A 27,552-nucleotide genomic window follows, 5' to 3' on the forward strand; every position below is an offset into this window, starting at 1 on the left:
ACATACCCCACTCGCACAGGGCCCTTTCACGTGTAAAACTTCACGTGAACCCCAGGAATACATGTACCCCACTCAGTATATGAGTGCTTTTTATTTGTGCACACTTTTGTAATGCGCAGCGAAGCTACCGCCTGCCTTCGTGTGGCGGATGTGTTTAGGCCTGTGTGTGTCTTTGCCCGTGCGCGTGTTTGCCCTATTCGATTCCATGAATACATGTGGTACGCGTGCGTGTGGGCATTCCGTGTACTTCCCAGCAGTACTTCCCACGTTACGCCTTCTTTTTCACGCGTTATTCCCCATTCCGCGTGTTACGCCCCCCTGTTCCGCCTACTTTTGTTGAGTGCGCAGCGCTATGTGCGCGTTCGCTGTGCGCTTAGCGCACGCTGTTTGGGGACATGTGCGCCAGCATGCGCCATGCACGGATTTGGCGCACAACCAGTGGGAAAGTAGCACAGCGCCTTCCTTGAATCACACACGTGCACGTGCGCTTGCTTTCTCACGCTTGTGCCTCCTTGCACCTGCTTGCGCTGGGATTTTTGGCACACGTTTGTTCCATGAATCGGCCCCTAAGTCTTCTTCCTCAACACTCAACTATACATCATGTCTCACCTTTCGATAAGGTAATTAGTTTGGAGAAAAAAGAAATGCGTAAAGTGCTAAGAGACCTGGAGTTTAGCATCCCTTCTTTGGCTCAATTCTTTTTGGAGTAGTTCAAGATACAGAATACATATAGGAGCTGGTTACTACGCTATAGTGCATCCAATAATAATATCAACTGGCAATACATGGTTGACATTCTCTTATCTGGTGATACAAAGACATGTTGGGCTAATTTTAACAGGGTAATTCATAGAATTTCGCAGAAAAGTGTCGCAAGCGGCTGGCGCAGAGTGTCCGCATGCGATTGACTGCGCCAGGCACGTGCGCTAAAACCGATTTCCGCGCACAGCGTATTCATGGATTTCAGGCTCCCAAACCAGCCGTGGCGCAGAGTATCGCAGCGACCCTGCAGCAGCGCCAGTAACGCCCCCAAGAACGCCCTCGCGCAAGGAAAAGCCATCAAAATTGCTAAATCATCGCAAAGGGCTGCGCTAACCCTGGACCAGTTTACAGGGCTGCCAAACAAGGAACGCAAAGCGGGTAACGTGCATATCAGGGGTACGCGTGAACTTATACACGCGATTAGCCAGGGTACGTGTATTACAGGGGTACGCGGGAAGTTTAACACGCGATTGGCCAGGGTACGTGTATTACAGGGGTACGCGGGAAGTTCAACACGCGATTAGCCAGGGTACGTGTATTACAGGGGTACGCGGGAAGTTTAACACGCGATTGGCCAGGGTACGTGTATTACAGGGGTATGCGGGAAGTTTAACACGCGATTAGCCAGGGTACGTGTATTACAGGGGTACGCGGGAAGTTTAACACGCGATTGGCCAGGGTACGTGTATTACAGGGGTACGCGGGAAGTTTAACACGCGATTGGCCAGGGTACGTGTATTACAGGGGTACGCGGGAAGTTTAACACGCGATTAGCCAGGGTACGTGTATTACAGGGGTACGCGGGAAGTTTAACACGCGATTGGCTAGGGTACGTGTATTACAGGGGTATGCGGGAAGTTTAACACGCAATTGTCCAGGGTACGTGTATTACAGGGGTACGCGGGAAGTTTAACACGCGATTAGCCAGGGTACGTGTATTACAGGGGTACGCGGGAAGTTTAACACGCGATTAGCCAGGGTACGTGTATTACAGGGGTACGCGGGAAGTTTAACACGCGATTGGCCAGGGTACGTGTATTACAGGGGTATGCGGGAAGTTTAACACGCGATTCGGCTGGGTACGTGTATTACAGGGATGCGATTTGGCCAGGTACGTGTATTACAGGGGTGCGCAGGAATTATCACACGCGATTTGGCTGGGTACGTGTATTACAGGGGTGCGTGGGAATCATCACACGCGATTTGGCTGGGTACGTGTATTACAGGGGTGCGTGGGAAGTCACACGCGATTAGGCTGGGTGGGTCCTCACAGGTGTTCCCTGTACACCCTCCACGGCCCCTGCAGGCAGCCTACAAAACAGGGGACTACCCTGCACACCTGCTCATGTCCCCCTGCACCCCCACCCCCCAGCAGTGCAGGGGCAGCCTCCACCAGGCCCCCACTCATGTCTCCCACCACCCCCACCCTCCCGCCACCAGGGGCAGCCTCCACCAGGCCCCCACTCATGTCCCCCTGCACCCCCACCCCCCAGCAGTGCATGGGCACCCTCCACATGGCCCCCACCCATGTCTCCCACCACCCCCACCCCCCCGCCACCAGGGGCACTCTCCACCAAGCCCCCACCCATGTCTCCCACCACCCCCACCAGTGCAGGGGCACCCTCCACCAGGCCCCCACCCATGTCTCCCAACACCCCCACCCACCAGCACTGTGGGGCACGTGGCCAGCAGGCAGTCAGGCAGCAGCAGATGGCAGGTGGGAGCGTGCTCAGGGCTCTGGGGGGCAGTAATTTGGCCTCCTGGCCAGGAGCGTGGTCTCTCGTGTGTGAACGCGTGGACAGCCTGATAGGGAGTGAAATCCCACACGTCAGCAAAGGCCCTTAGCGCGTAAACCTGTCAACAGCATATGTGCGCCTATAGTCACCTGCACGTGCAGGAAATTGTTGCGTGACACGTCCCAGTGTCAAAGCGTGTGATTGGTGAAAATGGATCTACACGCAGAAGTGACAAAGCGTGTGATTGGTGAAAATGGATCTACACGCAGAAGTGACAAAGCGTGTGATTGGTGAAAATGGATCTACACGCAGAATTGACAAAGCGTGTGATTGGTGAAAATGGATCTACACGCAGGAGTGACAAAGCGTGTGATTGGTGAACGTACACGCCGCGTAAGTGACGCTGTGCGTGTGGGCCTGTATATAAGGTACATGTAGAACACCATTTCCTTGTACGTGCTTTTCGTGGAGAGCGAGTGGGTGAATTCTGTACTTCTTGTCGTTTCACACGCGATTTACTTCACGGCGTTTCCAGTTCGTATTCCCTGTTACCTCTGACAGCTTTTTCTCTTTTTTCTCTTTTACTGGTTTACCTGGGCCTGTTCCCTCAAACAGTGTCCCCTTCTACTGTTGTCCTGTCTTCTCAGACAGCGTACACATCTTCTTTTGGCGGGGGTTTAGCCAGCCAAACGCGCTCATTTTTCACGCTCTTTTACCTGGCAGACGGTGAGTCACGCACGTATCCAACTTCTGTGCTTGCCCCGTGTGTAGCCTACCCCTTCAGAGGTCATTCTAGGCTGCGTGTGACACGCATACGTTCATTCTTGTGTTACTGGGTGCCACAGCGTAGTGCAGGTTTTTCTTTCTGCACACGTGGTCTAGGAGGGGTCGCGTGCACGTCATCTCCCTTTTTTGGGCCTCCTGTGCGTTGCGTGACCCGTCATCTTTCCCCAGGGGTTACAATCAGCCGTGCTAGAGCACTAGGGTACAATTACCATCTGGTACCCAACCCCTTTGACCCCCAATTGCCCAGGACAATTGTCTACAGCCACTCCCATACGCACATTAACATCAGTGCCATGGCTGGGAGGCGAGGATTCCGTAAGGGTGGCAAAGGTGGAAGAGCCACAAGTGGTGGCCGTGGTGGATCCGGTAGGGGACGTGGTCGTAACTTGCAGGGTGAGCCTGTCCCCCCATGTGTGGAGGACCAGTCAAGGGCACCCATCACCCCCCCCCCTCCCCCCCTCCATTTGAGGCTGAAGTGGCTGACACCATCCATGCTCAGCCCTTGTTGGACCAGCCCATTGTGGCACCAGACCTGGCTGACTCCATGGCTGACTTCCAGGTCAGCAGGGCTACGACACGTGCGCTGGTGCACGTTGATGCCATCATGCCACGTGGATCTGGGGCAGCAAGGTCATCTGCTGCACCAAGGAGGCAGGGCGGAGTGGCTGCAGGGGCAGCTGGGGCTCCATCCACCCCAGCCCTCACACACCCAGCCAGGACAGTGTCGGTCCTAGTCCATGCTGCTGACATTCCCCCTGACACCATCACACTAGAGCCAATGCCTGCACCAACTCCCATGCTGAGTGTGCAATCCCACACTCCTGATACAGAGTCCACCAGGGCTCCTGCCCCTAGTGTCCAGAGCGGCGCAGGACACTCAGGATCACCACCACCTTCCAAGCGGAAGAGGAAGAGTGCTCGTCCGGCACAGGCTGATGCCCCAGACACGGCTACACAGTCCGGCCCGTCCAGGAAGCCCAGCTTCACGGATGACGAACTGAATGCACTTGTCGAGTATGTGTCCGGACATGACAACGAGATGGTCATTGTTGCAGGATCCAAGACCACACCTGCACAATGCCAGGCACACTGGCAGACCGTTGCGGACATCGTAAGTGCCCTTGGAATCGTGAGGCGCACAGCCAATGATTGCTATAAGCGCTGGAATGACCTAAAGCGCAGGGCAAAGAGTAAGCTGGCCTCAAGTCATGCCGCAACTCTAGTGACTGGAGGTGGGTCTCCAGTAGTAGACATGGAACTCACTCCACATGAGTCAGTCGCTGGGACCTACGTCACGGAGGAACAGATCCAAGGCGTGGGAGATCTGGCTGATTACGAGGCATTGTCCGGTGAGTGCACATGCATGTGTGTGTCATCCATGTGCATGGTGTGTGTGTGAGGGCTTCTGTTTGGGTGCCAGGTGAGAGTGTGTGCGCCTGAGTCGCATGGGTCAGCCATGTGCTTCATGCAATACTTCCTGCGCAGCTGCATTTGGCCATAGCAGTATCCCTTCTGCCAACAGTAGACATCTAGCACAACTGCACGCCAGTTGCCCTTGAAGTGTCACCTTGACACAACATATTTGCTTATTTTTCACTGTTCATTCAGTCAGTTTGTTTGCATTCCACCACTTTCACTAGGCATGTCGCTGTCCACTAGTCACATGTCTGACATGGGTATGGTAAAGTGGAGTGACTTTGTTACCTGGATATCATTTGTACACACATGTCCCTGTGCAATTTGACCATTTCAGACTGGCAGCTCCAGGTGAAAAATCTGACCTGTTAGAATTAGAAAAGCTATTACATGTGGGAACTGGACTGAATGAATAGGTGCTGCCCTCCTCTCCATCTTCACTCAATAGCAATGGTACATGCCATCTGTGTGATGGCATGTGTGTTTCACCTGCCAATCACAGGCCAATGTGTGATGCCACTGCCAGGCAGCATGCAGAAAATTTGTTCATCTTCCATCTTGGTGTCATCAGTGTGTGCCATTTGCCTGCACTTCATACGCAGTGAGGGTGCATGCATGGGAGGGTTTTAGTCATGTGGGACATGTGTCAATCAAGTACTGGTTCTCTTGCTTCTCAGCCCTCAATGTGTGCCATGGTGCTAATGCCTGTTTCCATTACTTTGTTTTCATGTCTTTGCAGGGGAAGACGCACCTGATACTGCTGGGGTTGTGGAGATGGTGCAGACCCAGGAGGTGTCCCAGGGCCGACCAACCACCAGTGAGGGACGTGGTGTGGTGGTGGGGGAGAACCCACAAGTGCTGCAGGTCGTGCTCTCAAGGGGTGTCTCTGGCTGCACCTCCCCCGAGCTGTACTCAGGTGTTGATTCGGATGAGACCTACGTGCCGTCGCAGGTGAGTGTTCCAGGGAGGGATTCTGTTCTGTCTCACCCACCTGCACCAGGGTCAGTACCCTCCATGGGGATGTCAGTGTTGGCAGCTACGCCTTCGGTGGTTACGGATGCAGGGTCACACTCCGCGACATCTGATCCTGTTCCTGGGCCAGCAGATCAGAGGGGGAATGCAGTCCTGCAGCCTCAGGCAGTGCCGGCACAGCAAGGCGCAGTTCGCCTTGCCCCAGACAGGTGTGGTGCCCGCCGACGTGGTGGCCGTACGCCACCCGGCAATACCGCATGGGAGCAATCCATTTACGGTATGGCTACCCAACAGGCTGCATCATCCGAGATGATGGCTCAGGCCATGGATAGGGTGGCCACTTCCATTGTCCCCCCAGAAAGGCTGATGGAGCGACTAGAGCAGGCAACCGACTCCATCTGCCAGTCACACAGGGAGGACATGTTGGGGTCCAACAGGGACAGGCGGGCGGCACTGGCGACTCTGCAGGAGGCCATCTCCATTGAGTCCCAGGGCCACAGGGAAGCCCTGAGGCAGGAGCTCCTACACCTCAGGACGACTCTTGTTGAGCTTGAGGCTTCAACACACCAAAGGACAGAACAGCAGCTGGAGCGTCTCACCCGTACGCTGTCAGCTGAGATGCAGGCAACGAGGAAGGAGGTCCGGGCATCCCGTGAGTTGTTGCATGGGGACCTCCGCACACTCATCCTCCAGAACCAGACCTACCACACCCGCATGCTTGCAGCCATGGAGGAGCAGACTAGGGCCTTGCGTGGGCTGCCTCCCATAGTGCAACCACCTCCGGATGCAGCTGCACAGGGTGATAATAGCGACAGCAGTGATACTCCCACAATAGGGTAGCCGTGTGGGCCATGAGCCCATGGAGGTGTTTTATCTTCCCAGGATCCACGCAGGTGGGTTCTGGTGTGCATCCTGTCCTCGGACCTCCTGGGTGGCCTCCCCAACCCCCCCGGGCCCATCAATGGCCATTTTTGATTGTTTCTTATTTTTATTTTTATTTTGATTTCTTTTATTCCCAATTTTTTTGGGACGATCTGTTGGCTTCGATCTGTTGGCTTCGATCTGTTGGCTTCGATCTGTTGGCTTCGATCTGTTGGCTTCGATGTGTTGGCTTCGATCTGTTGGCTTCGATCTGTTGGCTTCGATGTGTTGGCTTCGATCTGTTGGCTTCGATCTGTTGGCTTCCGTGGTTCCTGTGGGCATACGCTGCATTGTGGCTGGGCACATGCAGGCTTGTAATGTATTTGGTTCAGATGCTTGGGTTTGAGTCACACACACCCCTCCTGCTTCCCGTTTCCATGGGCTTGCAAAGGGTGTGCCCAAGTGACAGTGAATTACACAGTGACGTTGGACTCCCATGAGCTGTGTGGCCAGTCTGTAGTCAATACTGTGTATACATTCATAGTGCATATTGCTGTTGTGTTGTACACTGCATGTTGCATTGATGTGTAACTCTTCTTCTGTGTCTACCTCCCAATTTGCAGGTCCCTTCCTCAAGTCCACACAAGGACCTCTAGTCTGGAGATGGGGACCATGTTGGCAGCAGTGCACCTACAACTCTACATGGCGCCAACACTGCACAGTTGGTAGTGGTGGGAGTGCAGGCATTTCCAGGTGGTGAGACTACTAATATGTAACATTTGTGATGTCATGTTAATGGTACTACGTCCTCAAGTATGTTGTTGGTCCGGCATTGCTGTGAGCATTTCAGGTGTTGCAGGTTTCTAATAGTGCCACTGTACATAGTGAGAGTGATGTCATGTTGTGGGGATTACTTTGTTTACCTGCAATTAGCATGACATGGCACGGTGTGTCGTGTGGCAGTGCTGGGGTTGGGTTGGCTGACATGGCACTGTCCTCTTGTTGCATTTTGCAAGTGGGTATTCATTTTAGCTGCTTCAATGTGTAACTTCACAAAACTGCATTGGTGGTGTCTGTGTGGGTAGGGATGCACACATTGTGACACTTCCAGGTGAACAATCTCAGGCTGACATGGAATTCCCGGTTCATTCTCCAGACATTCAGGATCAGTGTCAGGTTGAGTCATCATTGATTGTCAGATGGAATGTGCCAGGGCAGTGTGCACTCCACAGGGGTGTGATTTCTATGTGAAGTAATTAGCCACTAGCTGTGTACGGGCTGCCTCCCCCCGTGCCCTTTCCCCTCCCATGCGTAGCGGCTGTGCATGTGGTTGGGGATGTGGGGCCACCACCATGTCCACGGCCAGGCCCCGGCGTGTTGCAACGTTGTGCAGGACACATGCTGCCACTATGATCCTGCACACTACTGGGGGAGCGTATAACAGCTGCCCGCCAGAACGGTCAAGGGAGCGAAAGCGTGACTTTAGCACTCCGAATGTGCGCTCCACTATGCCCCTGGTTGTAATGTGGGCTGTGTTAAATCTTACCTGGGGTGGCGTGGTGGGGTTCCGAATTGGCGTCATCATGTGGGGGCTGAGAGGGTAGGCACTGTCCCCTGTGGAGGTGGGGATTGGTATCATTGGTGAGGTTGTGACCTTGCTCAGTATCCAACATGCATGCATGTGCAGTGGCATACATACTCACCAAGCAGCCATGTATCGCCATGCCGCCCAGCTTCTAGGTCCCGGCTTAGGGTGGACATTCGGTAAATGAAGCTGTCGTGGGTGGAGCCGGGATAGTTGGCATATACTGAGGTGATGATTCCCTTGGCATTACATGCTACCTGCACGTTGATGGAATGCCAGTGCTTGCGGTTCCTATAGATGTGCTCAGATGCCCTGGGGGGACGTAGAGCCACATGGGTGCAGTCGATGGCACCTAGCACTTTGGGGAATCGTGCCACTGCGTAAAAATCCAGGGCGGCAGCATGCCTTTCTGCAGGTGTTCTGGGCAGGTATATGTGCCTGCGGACTGATGGGCGTGCAGTCATGATGTTCAAGACCTGGTGTAGGCAGCGTGACTGGGTGGCCTGTGACACCCCACCCACTATGGCACTTGTCCGCTGAAATGATCCAGTGGCTAAGAAGTGCAGTACATTGAGGACCTTCTCCAGGGGGCTGAGTGCTTGGGAGCACAGGGTGGGTGATGTGAGGTCATCCTCCCACTCACTCACCAGGTCCAGTATGATGTGTGGTGGAAACCTGTACCTCCCATACACCTGGTCATCAGGCATCCCGAAAAGGCTGGTTCTGGGTGTGAATATTCTGGCCCTGACTATCCTCCTCCTCCTCCTTTGGTAGCCCACTGCCACTGCTGCTAGGAACGGTATGTTCATCCTGGCGTCTGAGCTTGTTATTGTTAAAGTCTGCAATTTATGCTTAGCGCGTGTTCTAGGCGAGCGTGTGACCCGCGCACCCCTGGAATCCAGTTCCCAGTCCAATAGCGTGCGGAAATTCACACGCACCACGGGATACAGCGTGTGACCCGCGCACCCCTGGAATCCAGTTCCCAGTCCAATAGCGTGCGGAAATTCTCACGCACCACGGGATACAGCGTGTGACCCGCGCACCCCTGGAATCCAGTTCCCAGTCCAATAGCGTGTGGAAATTCACACGCACCACGGGATACAGCGTGTGACCCGCGCACCCCTGGAATCCAGTTCCCAGTCCAATAGCGTGCGGAAATTCACACGCACCACGGGATACAGGTTCGCTGACGTACTTGCGTGTGTAAGTGGCCGCGCACCCATTAAATACACGTACATAGGCCAATCGCGTGTACGCGCACTTTTGTCCAATTACACGCGATGACACTCTGACGTGCAGTATCTCCACGTGTGCCCCGTCATCACGTGCTGAGTGGGGAACACCCGTGCGGGTCACGTCACAGACGCGCTTACGCGCTGAGGGACTCTGGTCCAATAGAATCGCGTATGCGTGCTGACGCGCTTACGCGCTAAGGGCCTTTCCTCGGATTTCACGCTGACGTGCAGGATTTTCACGTGCCAAATCACTCCGTATCAAGCTGGCCACGCGAAAACACACGGAAGCCCACGCTCCTGCCCAGAAGGCCGAGTTACTGCCCCCCAGTGCCCCGAGCAGCCTCCCACGTGCCATCTGCTGCTGCCTGCCTGCCTGCCTGCCTGCTGCCACCGTGCCCTGCCATTTGGTGCCTGCACATCAGCCATCTGCAGGGGTCCAGTTGCTGTGTCCACCCCTGCTGGAACTGAAGACTCCCGACTGGGATTACATCGCTCCACAGCCCAGCCCCAGGACCCAGTTGCCCACCCACACCTGCCTCTGGGGTTGCCATCTCGGGCACTTCCACATCTGGCACCAGTGGCAACCCCAGGCCAGAGGGGCAGAGGGGCACCAGCTTCACTGTCACCGAAGTTGGTGTCCTGGTGGAGCATGTCCTGGGGCAGTATGATGCCCTCTTTGGATCGTCCCGCGCCAGCAAGGAAGGACGGCAGAGGATCTGGGCCGACAGTGTGGTTGCCATCAACGCGGAGGGGGTGGCAACCCGCGACGTCCTGAAGATCAAGAAGCGCTGGGAGGACTTGAGGTCCAGGACCCTTGTGAAGGACCGGCGCCTCGTGGAGGGGGGCCGGGGCCGCATGAGGTCCATCCAGATGAGGGTCCTGGAACGCGTACGCCCAGCGCTCCACGCCCAGATCCTTGAGAGGGAGGCCCGTCTGGAGTTGAGCGGTAAGTGTCCATGCATTACTGTGTGAGACAGGGCATGTTGCGGTGTGCTGGTTCTATGATACTTGCCTGTATGTGTGCCATAGGCCATGTATGCATGTATGTGTGCAGGGACATCATGGTAATGCATGTGCGACCAGTGATGTGTGATGCACATGGTTGTTGCATGTGTTGAAATGCCGCATGGGGAGCCCTATTCAGATTTTTAACATGATAGCATGCCAGTCTCTGTACCTGGACATGGGTGGGGGTGAGGGATGGGTGCTGATGCCAGGTACATATATGGTAGCCATGTCTGTGTGCCTGACCTGCGTGTCTGTGACTTGTGCATGCCATGGATGCATGACACATGTGTGTGACAATGCAGAGATTCAGTAAAGCAGCCAAATTACCCTTGTATCCGCTGTGTTTGGTGTGTTTGGGGCCAGATGGATGTGACTGAGGTGAAGTGTGTGCATGTGATGGGCATGAGCCATGATGCATGTGAGTTACATATCATTGAATGTTTCAAGAGTCCATTGGACATGCATGGAAATGTCCATGGCATGCACCATGCCTGTTACTGTGTGTGTTTTGCCTGGACTGACCCATGTGTTGTGGAGGGACATGATGGAAGTGTACTTTGACAGTGGTGCTCATCTGCTATTGCTTCCTGTCTAGGGGACCATTGTACAGTGCCCTGATGCTTGTGTTCTTTGTCTCCCTCTACGCAGCGGCTAGTGAAGAAGAGGGCGGAGACGGCGCTGTGGAGCAAGGCGGCGGGGATGCCCCCACGGCTGCAGTGGAAGGGGTGGGTGAGCCCCCACAGGGGCCTGCTACGGTGGGAGACGGTGAGGAGACATCCAGGTTGGTGGTTTGCACAGAGGAGGAGGAGGCCGCCACTGGGGCACACATGGGGCCTGGTGGGGGCATCCCTGCTGGTGCAAGTGGTGCAGTCCAGGGCCAGGGGCAGGAGGCAGCACAGGTCACCGTGGAGGGGCCTGTGCATGTCGCTGTCCCTGACCCTGTGAGTGCACCACCATGCACCAGCAGGGATGCCCCGTCCCAGGCCTGTCCGCAGGTAGAGGGGATGTCCATGTCACCTGACTCCCCTCCACCTGCGGACGTGGGAACCCCTGGCCGTGCGGAGAAGGTCCTGATTGGGGTCGCGATGCGCACGGCTGTGATTCGTGATGCCGTGCGTGCTTCCCGGGAGGAGCACGCATGTCATCACGAAGTGCACCGTGCTGACGTGGCCCAATTGGGATCGGCCATGTTCGGGGGTTTCCTGCATGTGTTGGCCAATGTGGCGGCCCTCTCCTCCTCTGTGCAGGCTATCCACCAGTCGTTCTCCTTGCCGTCTTCCAGCCCAGATGCCACCAGGGCCCCCTGTGGACCTGCCCCGACCAATGCAGCCAGCTCGGTGGGGATCCCATCCCTGCCACAGTCGGGAGTCAGAGATCCAGCAGGGGTGGACACCAGAGCAACTGGACCCCAGCAGATGGAGGATGTGACGGCATCATCGGGCAGGGCACGTGCACGACGGCGTCGGTGGTTTCCATCAGCCTGGATGCCGTCGTGCTGGCACAGGCAGTTGCGTCGGAGGCAGCAGCAGGCTCAACGTGGGAGGCATCATGGCTCGGGGCCATCAACATCAGGGGTGCAGGCATCGGCCGGAGGGCAGGAGAACCCTGGAATGGGAGTGGCTTCCGTGTGGGAGAGGTTGTGCCAGCGGATAGGTGCGGAGCGGCTCACGATGGTCAGGGCGGAGGACTCCATGCGGAGGGCGCTGAGGCGGGCTGAGTGCCTCGAGGGTCTTCGCAGGGAGTTTGAGCTTGACACTGCGTTATCCCTGCGGGACCTCGGGGCCAGGGAACATGCCCGCCTCCAAGCCATTGACCAGGAGTTCGATGATGCCCTGGCCCATGACAACAACCAGTGAGCCGTCCGAATAGCCCGCTGCCTTTGTATATAGTTGTATAGTTAGGGTTAGGTTTCCTTTGTTTTTTTGATTTTTTTTTGGTTGCGATTGGACAATGCACCACTTTTTTGTATATAGTTCACTTTTTAGTTAGTAGTCAGTTAGGTTTAATTTGGTAGGGCTCATGGACCCAGGATGATCTTCTTCATTGCCTTATTTTAATTTTTCAGATTATTTTCTTGGACATTCATCTTGTTTTGTTTGATTTGCTTTGTGTTTTTTCTTATTTCATTTCCATTCTACTTGCTGTTAAATACATATTTTTTTTTTTATCTTCAATGTGTCGTATCATCTCATTGCTTTCAGGCATGTCATGTTGGGTGTTTTGTCATTCACTTGCAGCCATTGTGTGTGACAGACATGTGTTAAATTGCATTATTTAATTTGGGGGTGTAACATGTAATTGCCTTTGATATGTGGGTGGGTGTGATAGTTGGCTGGGCCTTTTGGCAGGGGAGGATGGGCATTACGGACATGATTGGGGAATGTTGGGACCCAGGTGCAGGGGGGCATGGATTGGACATGGGTGGGGGCCTGCTGGCAGGTGCCCCACAGTGCTGGGGGTGGGGGGGGTGGGGGACATGAGTTGGACATGGGTGGGGGCCTGCTGGCAGGTGCCCCACAGTGCTGGGGGGTGGGGGTGGTGGGAGACATGAGTGGGGGCCTGGTGGAGGGTGACCCTGGTGGCTGGGGGGTGGGGGTGGTGGTAGACATGAGTGGGGGCCTGGTGGAGGGTGTCCCTGGTGGCTGGGGTTTGGGGGTGGTGGGAGACATGAGTGGGGGCCTGGTGGAGGGTGACCCTGGTGGCTGGGGGGTGGGGGTGGTGGTAGACATGAGTGGGGGCCTGGTGGAGGGTGCCCCTGGTGGCTGGGGGTGGTGGGAGACATGAGTGGGGGCCTGGTGGAGGGTGACCCTGCACTGCTGGGGTGTGGGGGTGGTGGTAGACATGAGTGGGGGCCTGGTGGAGGGTGACCCTGCACTGCTGGGGTGTGGGGGTGGTGGTAGACATGAGTGGGGGCCTGGTGGAGGGTGACCCTGCACTGCTAGGGTGTGGGGGTGGTGGGTGACATGAGTGGGGGCCTGGTGGAGGGTGCCCCTGGTGGCTGGGGGGTGGGGGTGGTGGGAGACATGAGTGGGGGCCTGGTGGAGGGTGACCCTTGTGGCTGGGGGGTGGGGGTGGTGGTAGACATGAGTGGGGGCCTGGTGGAGGGTGCCCCTGGGGGGTGGGGGGTGGGGGTGGTGGTAGACATGAGTGGGGGCCTGGTGGAGGGTGACCCTGCACTGCTGGGGTGTGGGGGTGGTGGTAGACATGAGTGGGGGCCTGGTGGAGGGTGACCCTGGTGGCTGGGGGGTGGGGGTGGTGGGTGACATGAGTGGGGGCCTGGTGGAGGCTGACCCTGCACTGCTGGGGTGTGGGGGTGGTGGTAGACATGAGTGGGGGCCTGGTGGAGGGTGACCCTGGTGGCTGGGGGGTGGGGGTGGTGGTAGACATGAGTGGGGGCCTGGTGGAGGGTGCCCCTGGTGGCTGGGGGGTGGGGGTGGTGGTAGACATGAGTGGGGGCCTGGTGGAGGGTGACCCTGCACTGCTGGGGTGTGGGGGTGGTGGGTGACATGAGTGGGGGCCTGGTGGAGGGTGACCCTGCACTGCTGGGGTGTGGGGGTGGTGGGTGACATGAGTGGGGGCCTGGTGGAGGGTGCCCCTGGTGGCTGGGGTTTGGGGGTGGTGGGAGACATGAGTGGGGGCCTGGTGGAAGGTGACCCTGCACTGCTGGGGTGTGGGGGTGGTGGGTGACATGAGTGGGGGCCTGGTGGAGGGTGACCCTGCACTGCTGGGGTGTGGGGGTGGTGGGTGACATGAGTGGGGGCCTGGTGGAGGGTGCCCCTGGTGGCTGGGGTTTGGGGGTGGTGGGAGACATGAGTGGGGGCCTGGTGGAGGGTGACCCTGGTGGCTGGGGGGTGGGGGTGGTGGTAGACATGAGTGGGGGCCTGGTGGAGGGTGCCCCTGGTGGCTGGGGGGTGGGGGTGGTGGGAGACATGAGTGGGGGCCTGGTGGAGGCTGACCCTGGTGGCTGGGGGGTGGGTGTGGTGGTAGACATGAGTGGGGGCCTGGTGGAGGGTGCCCCTGGTGGCTGGGGGGTGGGGGTGGTGGGAGACATGAGTTGGACATGGGTGGGGGCCTGCTGGCAGGTGCCCCACAGTGCTGGGGGTGGGGGGGGGTGGGGGACATGAGTTGGACATGGGTGGGGGCCTGCTGGCAGGTGCCCCACAGTGCTGGGGGGTGGGGGTGGTGGGAGACATGAGTGGGGGCCTGGTGGAGGGTGACCCTGCACTGCTGGGGTGTGGGGGTGGTGGGTGACATGAGTGGGGGCCTGGTGGAGGGTGACCCTGCACTGCTGGGGTGTGGGGGTGGTGGGTGACATGAGTGGGGGCCTGGTGGAGGGTGCCCCTGGTGGCTGGGGGGTGGGGGTGGTGGGAGACATGAGTGGGGGCCTGGTGGAGGGTGCCCCTGGTGGCTGGGGGGTGGGGGTGGTGGGAGACATGAGTGGGGGCCTGGTGGAGGGTGCCCCTGGTGGCTGGGGGGTGGGGGTGGTGGGAGACATGAGTTGGACATGGGTGGGGGCCTGCTGGCAGGTGCCCCACAGTGCTGGGGGGTGGGGGTGGTGGGGGACATGAGTTGGACATGGGTGGGGGCCTGCTGGCAGGTGCCCCTCAGTGCTGGGGGGTGGGGGTGGTGGGGGACATGAGTTGGTGTTCATTAGTTCAAGGAGACATGTGCCTTTGCTGGGGGGCATGCCCATGGTGGGTGGGCTGCCTGCGGGACATGACCAGGGATGCAGGGTAGTCCCCTGTGGTGTGGGCTGCCTGCAGGGGCCGTGGAGGGTGTACAGGGTACACCTGGGAGGACCCACACTGTCAAATCACATGTGGAACTTCACGCGCACCCCTGATATACACGCGCCCAGGCTATTCGCGTGTGGAACTTCCCGCGCACCCCTGGAATACACGCGCCCAGGCTATTCGCGTGTGGAACTTCCCGCGCACCCCTGAAATACACGCGCGCCCAGGCTATTCGCGTGTGGAACTTCCCCCGCACCCCTGAAATACACGCGCCTAGGCTGTTCGCGTGTGGAACTTCCCGCGCACCCCTGAAATACACGCGCCCAGGCTGTTCGCGTGTGGAACTTCCCCCGCACCCCTGAAATACACGCGCCCAGGCTGTTCGCGTGTGGAACTTCCCGCGCACCCCTGAAATACACGCGCCCAGGCTGTTCGCGTGTGGAACTTCCCGCGCACCCCTGAAATACACGCGCCCAGGCTGTTCGCGTGTGGAACTTCCCCCGCACCCCTGAAATACACGCGCCCAGGCTGTTCGCGCGTGGAACTTCCCGCGCACCCCTGAAATACACGCGCCCAGGCTGTTCGCGCGTGGAACTTCCCGCGCACCCCTGAAATACACGCGCCCAGGCTGTTCGCGCGTGGAACTTCCCGCGCACCCCTGAAATACACGCGCCCAGGCTGTTCGCGCGTGGAACTTCACGCGCACCCCTGAAATACACGCGCCCAGGCTGTTCGCGCGTGGAACTTCCCGCGCACCCCTGAAATACACGCGCCCAGGCTGTTCGCGCGTGGAACTTCCCGCGCACCCCTGAAATACACGCGCCCAGGCTGTTCGCGTGTGGAACTTCACGCGAACCCCTGATATACACGTAGCCCGCTCCCCCAGACCCGATCGCGTGTGAAACTTCACGCGAACCCCTGTGATGCACGTACCCTGCTGAAATCGCGTGTTAGACTTCCCGCGCACCCCGGTATACACGCACACGTATTTTTTGTCAGCGGGTGTCCGTGTTTGTGGGTACCCCTTTGCACGTCATTTTTCCTGGAGGGCCACAGTATGGGACATTCATCATGGCAGTATATAGGTGCGATTTGTTGGCGCACCTTTTGGCGCACATTTCTTACAGCCGCAGAGACGCTACCGCCTGCTTTCTTGTGGCGGTCGTGTTTGTGCCTGTGCGCTGGTTTGAGCGTGCGCTTTTTTCCCCTATTCTATTCCATGAATACGTGTTGTAGGCGAGCGTGTGGGCGTTCCGCGCACTTGTGCCCTGTACTTCCCCCGTGACGCCCACGTTTTGGCAAGTTGTTCCCCATTCCGAGTGTTACGCCCGTGTTCCGCCTACTTTTGTTGCGTGCGCCGCGCTATGTGCGATTTTCGCAGTGACCTGGCGCACGCTGTTAGATGTCCTGTGCGCCAACGTGCGCCGCGCACTTTTTATCGCACATCCGCTGGTTTTCTCGCGCACGGCCTTCCATGAATCGACGTGCGCTGCTTTTCGTGCGATTTTCGCAATTGCACTGCGATTTTCGCTATTCCACAATTATTCCATGAATCGGCCTCTAAATATGTTACCAATGGAGGAAAACATGAGTTGGCTTGCTATATTCACAGTAACACATGGGCAAAATACCTGTATGAGAAATGTAAAGATGATGTAGTATATTTGTAAAAGAAGCCTATAAAAAATGTAATAATAAACTATGATGATGTTAAACCACCAACCATAATCATGAAATTAAAAACATCTCGAGCTCCAGGCCCAGATGGCCTGTGTAATTTGATAATAAAGGACAATGCGGACATCTGGGCTGATATATTACTCATCCTAATTCGTAAAGTTATTGAAACATGTATTATACCCACTCATAGAATACATCTTATCCCTATTCCTATTTTTAAAAATGTAAAGAGAAATTTGCCTAATAATTATTTTGTTCTGGCACTCACAGACGTAAGATATTCTGCACATTTGTTCTACAAGAAATACATTTGTGGATAATCCATAATAATATCCTGGACAAAGCCGAAACAGGATTTAGAAAGGGATATGCCACCACTGATAATATCCTATTGGTAAATACACTTATTGAGCAGGCTAAATGCCCGGCCTGTCTGCCTCTTTACATTCTCTTTGTGGATTTTGCTTCTGCTTTTGATCTGGTGAATAGAAGTCTGCTGTGGTCTAAATTTGAGCGTATGGGTATGCAAGCACATCTCTTATATATCTGCAAGTTAATGTGCGAAAAAATAGTACACGGTTAGGCCAATAATATGGGCCTCATGACCGATCGGATATTGGTTAGGAAGGGAGTACGCCAGGGATGTGCATTGGCTCCCACATTTTTCAACCTGTTTATGGCTGATCTTTGTAAAATATTAATTGAGAAAATAAATGAGTGCTTTCCCTAATAAGGTGGGCTGGAACTGTTACGCCGACGATATTGTGATCTTTGATTACACCTATAATGGAATATGTAACAGTGCAAAGGCCCTATGTGACTATGCAGAGAACAATGGATTAACAATAAATCTATCCAAAACACAATTCATGGCCATTGGTCAAAAACAGTGCAAGAAGTCATACATCCATTGTCCTATAGGGAAAATCATAACGGTCAATTCATATAAGTACCTGGGTTACAAAGTTAGTTCGAGCAAGGCTGGTTTTAATGAAATACTACAGTTTAATAAGAGAACTAAGGTGATGTCCATCATGGGCGCCGTTCTGTCCTTTTCTAAACGGACAGCTGGCTATAGCTTATATGGTATTCATATGATTTATAAGCAGAAGCTAGCAGCAGCTTTTCTTTATGGCGTGGAGTAACCATTTATTGATTGTTCTGTTTGGGCTGATAAAATTGAAGGAATAATCTGGCGTAAGATCTTGGGTCTTAGTAATTATACGCCAATTGAGGCCATCATATTAGAGATGGGCTTGATATCTTTATAAATTCAAATCAATCATCATAGACCCAAACTGTAAATCAACTGCATATCAAGATAATGTACTCTAAGCATAATTCACTTCTGTTCGCTATACAAACTTCTTTTGGTTAATGGATCTTGGTCTATTATTAACAGATTCAAGGCCAGGAATGAGCAATTTTTTAAGAGAATATGCTGGACACCATATTGGGATCAAAGTGAGGGTGTCCTGTTAAGATCTCTGAAAAACACAGCAGAAAAGTATGATTGGATAGAAAGGCATGAGAAGGTTGCTGTAATGAAATATTAAGGCTCCTTCTCTAAGATGTTCTTTAGATATAAGGAACCTCAGGCTTGCCTAAAACTATCTCCATCGGCAACTACATGATGAACATTTATGAACATTAGACTTTATTATCTAAATGTGCTTGAAATAAGGGGCGCTTGGACAAAGACTCCCATTAATTAAAGATCTTGTAGATTAATGTGTGACAAAAATGAAGTTGAATCTGCAAGACATTTACTCACCAAATGCCATGCAATGATAGCCATTCATGAAAGATATTTCGCCAAATATGTGGAAGACATTGAACAAATAACTGATTAATTGTTTTGGTCGGGACAAAATAGGGGCCTGATTATAGTCATTACTGAAGTTTGGAAAGGTGCTGATAAGTGACTGAGAAAGTTTAAGGAAGATGTCAAACTATTAGTTGAGCTCTAAAACACAAAGTTTATTGTTTGTCTTGTTTCACCTTTCTTTATTTTGCCGATTGTCATCTAGGTTCTCCTCTGTTTTTTGTCTGCCTTCTGTTGCTTATGTTCTTTTTAGTATAGTATCTGTAAAAATAGTACCATATGTGTGCTCTGAGATATTTATTTTAACATGTATTAATAAGGAAGATATTGGGCCTCATTACGATTATGGTGGTAGCCATGCAGCTTTTAGCGGTATGGCTATCCCCAAACCGGGTGTCAGGTCCGGGTCCCGCGAAATGGGATTTACCGGGCCATTCCAACCTTGGGGGGCCTGGTAAATCCCTTTCGCAGGGCCCGGACCTGGTACATGACCATTCATATTTGTGCCCTCGTAGGGCTCAATGGGAATGGGGAGGATGCTAACAATGGGCCTGTTAATAACGGGCCCGTTGTTAGCATCCTGGTCTGCTAGCGGGTCCCGCTAAGGACGCCTGGTCTGACCAGGTATTCCAGGGCGGAACCTAATGCAGACCTCATAATAGGGCGGCCCAGAATGAACGGTGCTGGTCCCTTACCAGCACTGTTCATTCCGCGGCTGCCTAACTCCAAATGAGGCTCAATGTATTTCTTCTTTTTATACACAATACAAAAAAACACCACATGTGAAGGAGCTGCTTTAGGACACTCTGATCAGCGATTCAGATATCTTGACTACAGATGGGTCTTTAACAGGGAAGGAAAGTAGACCACTAGCCATGCAGATGTTTGATGTCTATCTACTGGACACTTCAACAATGAGAAGGATCATCCTGTTCAACCTTGGTACAGTAACTAGTACATGCAGAAGCAGAACGTGTGCAGTTGTTGTAAAATAGTCAATCGTATCTCCTACGAGTGTGCAGTTTGAGAGAGTTTCTAGTGTGACAGGGCCCAAATTCACAATCTGCAAGAAAAGCCAATATAGTGCTGCATGTTGGAAAAATATTAATTATAAAAAAGAACAGTCACTTAATTGGCAAAGACTAAGAAATGTTGAGTTGAACATAAGGGTACCCAGACATTGGAACCAATGGGCACTGTTTATGTTGTACAGAGATGGGTTCCAATAAATTCAGGATAACCTAATATTGAAATTGTTTCTAAAAAGTGCCAAATAAATGCTAAAATAAAATATGTAGGGAATACAGAGTATTGGAGTGTGACAGAAATTCAAATATTTCTTTGAACTAATATTATTATACTTCAAAGTCAGATTCATGTCAAGAAATTCATTCAATGTTACAAATAGGTTTTAATAAAAAAATATGGTTCATTTGTTAATTTGCATTCATGTTGAATGTAATTAAATAGAATAAAATGATAAATTATAGTACCTGCTTACACCAAAAACTGGAGTAGTGTATTGAACACAATAAATGTGTAAACTCGTGGGGAGTTAAACCTCTATAACAATCATATATGGTGCAGGGTATATAGTATATAAGTGACCTGCTACTTTAAAAGAAGACTTATGATTTTTGGCTTACCGTTTTCTATAGACGCTTCTGAAAAGATGTAGCAGGATTGGAGCTAGGGCTTACAATTATATGCATCATAATTGTGCTCTGGGACTAAGTAACCGAAAACAGTTTTAACCATTAAGGCAGAACATTGGCCAAGAATAGAAGGAACATTTTGGAGAAAGGTACTGGAGCTACCCAAATCCACACCAGTCCAGGCGATCCGCATGGATTTGGGGTTGACGTCACTAATGGTTGTCTGGAAGTCACTTTCTTTTCTCAGAAAGTGCACAGAAGAGAGACCGAAGGGAGGCTTTGAAGTCCTAAAAAGACTTTACACAAAAACACAGTGGCTACCATGATGGAATGGAAACAAATCTGCAAAGAAATCTTGATAAATTTAGGAGAAACCAAACAAACTCTCGTCCTAAACCCAGGGATAATCAAACACACATTGTACATTCAGAATTGGATCCTAACACAGGATGAAAGATCCAAATATACATTTTATGGGACACCTTTGGCAGAATCGCAAAGCTTAAACACTGTACCAAAGTATTTACAAATCTTTCCTAATTGGTTTTTCAGAAAAACAATTTTTGTGATTCCGATTAAACTTATTGGCAACTAGGGATGTACTGTGAGGAGGAAAAATTATATGTAGAGCCAGGCTCAATTGAAACTCTGAAACATATGACAGTGTCTTGTTCTGCAATTAATGATCAGAGAGTAAATCTAATGATGGAGGTGATTGATACATTTGGAAACAAACCTCCGGATGAATGGAGGAAGATTCTTCAGGGCGGTGAAAAAGTACCTATAACGTTAGCATTGGTCAAACTGTTAATAACAATTTTCAAAGAAATTACGGATATTAATGCCGATGTTTCAGATACAATGGACGGTTCACATAATGGCGTACCTGTTCCTCTTTTTCTTTCCTTCTTTCCACTTTCTTTTTAAACTCCCATTTTTGTTCTTCTTTCCTTTTCTTTCTCTGGGTTTCCTAGTAATGTCATGTTTTACTTGTGGCAAACTTTATTTTAATTGATGTAATAGTGGCTAAAGGTTGTCTACTTTTTTTGTAAAACCATTAAAAGCCAATAATAATACAATTAACCATTTATGTGCATAATTCTTTTTCATCTCGAAATTGAAATAATACAAATGTGTAGCTTTTGTTTGCTTACCCTTTTAGTCTGCTTGTGTTCCCCTTGGTTTCTTGAAGTATGATATGTCATCAGCATACCACGGTATAGAAGCCATGATAGGTAAGATAAAACGTTTTAGAAAACATCATGTTATTCATAGTGAAGCCTCATATGTACATGAGCTACAAAGTGCCTTTTTAGTAAGACAAATCCCTTTCTATTGCAATTAATGTAGACCCTCACGTGCCATGTTGGAATGGATTTAATGCTGTAGTAAATTAATATGAAACTATACTTTAAAAAATATACTGTGTCTGCTTAGTAGGTAATGATATTGTATAGCATAACATTAAATCATTGCTAGTGAGCTCTGTAAAGATAGGTCACATGGCCCTATTATCAAACTTCACAAACACGCACGCTTTGAGGCGACATCCTAAAAGGGTGATGTGAGGCCGTTGTCAAGTTATTTCAGATAATGCTGTGTTAGTAAACCAGTGATGGTGCAATACTGCTTTCCTTGTGATAAAATGCTTTATTAAATTACAGACCGGTGTAAAACACAGGACTGACTCATGGTGTAAAATGTTAGGACTTTTTAAATAAAAAGTCTTTAGAATAACAATCTACATTCTAATTGGTCATGGAGACCAGAGATATGTGACTTAAAAAGTAAATGGTTTGTTAATATATCAATAATGGTGCAAGTGCTATTCTCGTTGTGGTAAAATGCTTAATTGTCTTACAGACATGCATAAAATGCAGAGTGGACTGATTGTGCACCATATTGGGTCATTTCTTAAGAAAAGTCTTTACAACTATGATGTACATTCCAATTGGTTATTGAGACTAGAGAGATGTACCTTAAACTATCAAATCCACGTCTGTTCTATGCAAACCAGAAATGATTCAGTACTATGCATTTGTTGTGTGTTCCTGATAACATCAATGATGGTCCAGGAAACATTGTCTTCATCATAGCCCAGCTCAAGAAAATGTTGGACCATCAGTGCTTGAATGTGTTGGATTTAGGCAGGTTACTTCATCAAAATATAATGTGTAATTTTGCTCCTTTTGATTGCATGTAACATGAATCCAAATGCATTCATTCCTTTTCCTCTTTTTCCTTGCCGATCAGATACTTTGGGCCAGATTCTCAAAAATAAGAAAGTGGACGAATCTGAGATGTGCCACAAATATGCCACAAATGCTTCAAAAATGCACCAGAAATATAGATACGACTCATTCACGGTAGTGTGCATGTGTACGGGAGGAAAGGTTTTTAGCACCCCCCCCACACTCCTCACCTACGTGAGGTTTATGACTCGCCAGCAGCCATCCATACGCCTAGGCCCGGGATGCGGGATGGCTGCAGGCCGACGCATGAGACTGCACGGCTCACCTTGTAGAATGGTACAGACTCCATTTTCTGATACACTTAGACTCCATTTTGAGTACACCAACTCAGGCCTCAATGGAACACGCAGCCTACAGAGCTGCAGCTCTCCCCGGCTTGACCACACACATCAAGCCCGTACTTCCCCCAGCCTCCTCCCCATGGCGGCCCCGCTGAAGGCCTGTTCTCACGAGCAACTAGGCACAACCAAATAACAGAACAATCACTGTATCATTTACCTTCCGCAGTACATCATTGCCCTGGCGGTGACCTGATCTTAAGCTGGGGTCTGAGAAAAAACAAAGCTGTCCCTATCAAACATGCATTGATCCCCCGCATACCTGCATATCCATGATACATGTTGTGCATAACCCCCAACCCTGTTCCCTGTTTGAAGTGTCAGACATGAATGTTAAGCCTGTGTGCCACCCAGGTTTATCCATGCTACTAAGTCATTTGCGAGGAGGCTCAAAATCCATAATGTTTATCGTTCATTTAAGATGGGATGACCCTTGCCCATCCCAGAACACCTACATGCAAAGTTTTCAAACATATGTATATTCAAATCTGCCATCACTGGCCAAAGGTCATTGCTACTGCACAATATTTAAAAGGCAATGTACGAAACACCCATGCGTGATATGATTTTCCATGGCACACACACGTGTACACGTAGGTAATTAAGTGTTGCAACATATACGAGCCATCTAAAGTAATAAGCCCCACTTTTTGTCAAATCCCTCATTGGACACAACTAAGCAGTCACACAACCATCCACCAATCACATTGAAAATCGCTAAATGTAACTCGGTCATCAACATTGCGCACTTCAAAATTACTGTCGATAATTCTGAATGGAAGTTGCATATCATTGCAAAACACCTACTTCAGAAGCTACTGTGCAAGAGTTGCGAATTTCTACGTACAGCTCCATGCATGCGCAGATGCATGAGTATAGAGTACAGGTATTTATATTTCAATAGAAGAACATGTGCAACCTTTATGATTTAATGTAAAACAAATTAATGCTGCTAAATGTGCATAGGCAATACATACCAAAGCTCCCCTTTTTAAGTGCAAGATATCCGATTTATCATTGACAAACCGCATGATTTCTTACTGTCTTCCTCATAACCTATACAAACTTTGCAAGGATGCCTATTCAGGGCGAAACTCGATTTTGATTTAGAAAATGTCAGAGTTGTATACTGTGTACGACCTACAGTAATGCTACTTACAATGTAATCGTATGACAAAAGTAAGCGCTCCCGAATGCTGTGGTGACATCTCCCTCTGAGGGTCTCCCGATTTTTCGGCATCGTGCTTTTAAATTACAAGTAGAACATTTTTTCCCATCTACTACTATGCCCTATCGCTTACAAACCTCTATCCTATTGATAGTACACCTTGTAAAAAACAAGGCATTTTCATAACCTTAAAAATGTTAGCAATTTTGAAGGACTTGCAAGGAACATATTGCAAATACCATGCAAAGTATGCACAGAGTGAAGTGAAATGCGCACATGCACTGGTTTCAAATATGAAAGGAGAATGCTCTGACAACGATGCACAATTAATATGTGCAGTATCAGCACTGCTGTAAACACACAAAGTAATTAATTTAGTTTTTTTGAATCGCAGTGAAGACTACTCTTCTGAGAATCAACAGCATCTACACTGCAGACGACATATCTGAAGAAACCTGGTCATTTTGCAAACAAAGGTAAGTACAGTACTACTACCTTTATATTGTAACTCCTCCTCAAAGAGGCTGCAGGGGTTATTTGTTTAATTTGGGCACCAAAGCAAACATGGATTTTTGAACCATTCTACCTACAAAGATCCATTTATTGAACAAAGAATAACAGGCATAATGGCTCAGAAATCCCTGTGTGTTTGGAACTCAAATAATGTACGTAGTCTAAGCTCTAGATTAGAGTTAGAAAAGTAGTTGCTGTTGCAAGTTTATGGCATTTCGTTTATTAACAATGCTTCTTGTCACCACTAGCCCACTTTGTAGTCTCATCTGAAGCACATTGTACTAGTATACAAACAGTAAAATAGCCTTACCCAATAATTGGAAGAGTCCAATGCACATTCACACACCATAACAAAGAGCTTCCCCATCAGACTCATACACGCATGCACACAGCACACATACATTATAGAACAGACCAAAGTATGCCTTCTTTTTTTCAACAGACAATAAAGAATGCCTACCAAAAAGCAACTCCGTAGAAAGGAACGCACAAGTAGAGCAAATAAAAATAAAAGTGCCCAATCTAAGCATCCATCTGTTGTACAGTTTGTAGAGAATGTTGGAAGAAACCAGCTAATGCAGTCAGTTAGCAAAACAAAAGAAGCTTCAACTACCGAAACTTTACGTCCTCCATCAAAATGTGTCACAAAACACAAAAGTGTTGGCAAAAAATCGCCTACCAGTACAGCTAACAATGCTCCTACTAATCCTGATAGTGCAACAAGAACCCATAGTAAAAAAAAGTATTTTATCAAAAATGTTTCATCACAGAGTCCTTCAGAATCTACTAAGAAGAGGACCGAAATCATCCTCACCCCTCAAAACCTACCGTAGAAAGTTAATCCTACAAGCTCTCGTGGACAGTGCAATCCTTCTGAAAAGGAAGTTGTTTATATTAATGTTAAATAGGATGAAACCACTAACAAAACTAAGTACCAAACTAAAAAAGAAACACAGCAATAAACGGAATGGGAACAAAAATATTTTTTTAATGTTTGTGGTGGTGAATGGAGTCACACAACAACCATAGAACCATATTTTAATGAAGAAGCATACAAACAAAATCAAACAAACACAATTGCCATCCATAGCAGTGGACAAGGGTATGAGAAAATCAATACTACCATCATGAAACAAGAAACACTGCTTACAAAAGTATCCTCTGTAAACTCAGAATTAGCTCTCGATTCAGCCAACTACACCTTTGGCCGTGAACATCAATGTGTACCATTCCAAACAAAGCTTTCAAATCTTTACGTCAGCTCCTCAATCAGTATGTAAAAGGTAAAGACAAAAGTAAAATGAAAGTGCTGCAAAATATGGATATTTGTCCTGTGCATAAATACACAGGACTGCAAGGACATTCATTAGCCTGCATTTTTGGGCCTATTTGCAAAAGCACCTTTGTTGATATCAAAAGGATATCAATACATCATTCAAGTGTAAGAAATCTAGTGTATAAAATATACTATGCAAAAACTCCAGCTTCAGAATTAGGCAATTTAACTAACACTCTTCTGCATGGTACACCCAAATACTTACAAGAAGAAATAGACCGTATTAAGAGAAAGTATTTTGGAAGTGAAAGCCACTTACAAAATGCTATAGTTTTAGAACATAGTAGCAACAATTCTGCACATAGCAACCTTCTATTACAGACATACAGAAAAGAAATAGTAAAATTTAAAAGGTCATCGGCTGAAGTACCAAACCATGTGTGTGTGTTGCCGCAGAACCTTTGACAAAAGGAACACAAAAAATGTAGAAATAGCATACAAAACAGAAGACAATGAAGACTCTAAATGGCTTGAATTAGCTCTCTACCTTTTAGCAGAAAACAAATATGAACTAACTGAACACCTAATATGTTGCAGTTACTGTACTACAAAATTAGACAACAAACACACTCCTTCACGTGCTGTTACAAATAATTTGGAATTGTTCCCACTACTGAAAATCCTGCAACAACTCAATTTGTATGAGAGCATAATAATTCAAACAGTTCACCCATTTCAAGCAATCATATGCCTTCATCCAAAAGCAGCAAAATTACCGTCCTCTGAATTGGTGAAAGGCATTCGTGGCAAAGTAGTTTATTTGCATTAGATATAACGGAAAATGTACACACTCTAGGAGTGCAACGTTCAATAAAGCATTCTTTAATAGTCTTGGTAAATGGTGTACCAACAAAGGACAAGAAAATTTGGCAACAACTGGTGGATTTACATAAAATTAGACAAGCATTGCAATATCTAAAAGACAATAGTACCACAAGGAAATAAATATTGATGAAAGCTTAAGGGAAACAACTAAAATAATTGAAGAGCCATCGGAAACTGGACAATTTGAACTTCTGGATCCTGCTACAGTATCCACTCTTTTGGACCATTACACAATTCATCCATTGCATTCCATTGAAAGCATAGATGATGCACTAGAAACTTACCAAATGCGACCAACCAAAGGGTCACCAATGAGTATATGGGAAAAAAGGATAGAAGCACATGCTTTTCCACTGCTATTTCCTACTGGCAAAGGTGGAAGATACGATGATAGACCCACTCAAATTGGAGCATCAGAATACTGATCTTTACGAATGTATTCACAAGATGCCAGATTTAGACAAAATGTGGAATACATATTCCACCTACTCTATGAAAGTGAATTAGCAACACTATGTTACGGAGTTGCACACATTTTGAAATCTGAAACCCACTTTCAAAATATGTCAGCTATGCAGTTAATACAAAAAGTACAGGAAAAAGATAAGGTTTTACAAGCATGTATAACAAATTTGTTTGCAAGCATGCGTGGTACGAAGGAATACTGGTTCCGACGGCACGGAGACGTGCGTTGTATGATCAGAAACCTTGGACCACCGACTTGGTTTCTTACGCTAAGTTGTGCAGAATATGCATGGGAAGATTTACATGAGTTCCTACGCATAGCAAACAGCAACAAAAACAACATAGATATATTAACACCTGGAGAACTTTGCTCTCTAGATCCAGTTAATGTGTCAAGATAT

The sequence above is a fragment of the Ambystoma mexicanum genome, chromosome 5p, assembly GCF_040938575.1.
Source record: "Ambystoma mexicanum isolate Mex_15411 chromosome 5p, UKY_AmexF1_1, whole genome shotgun sequence".
NCBI classification, from domain to species: domain Eukaryota; kingdom Metazoa; phylum Chordata; class Amphibia; order Caudata; family Ambystomatidae; genus Ambystoma; species Ambystoma mexicanum.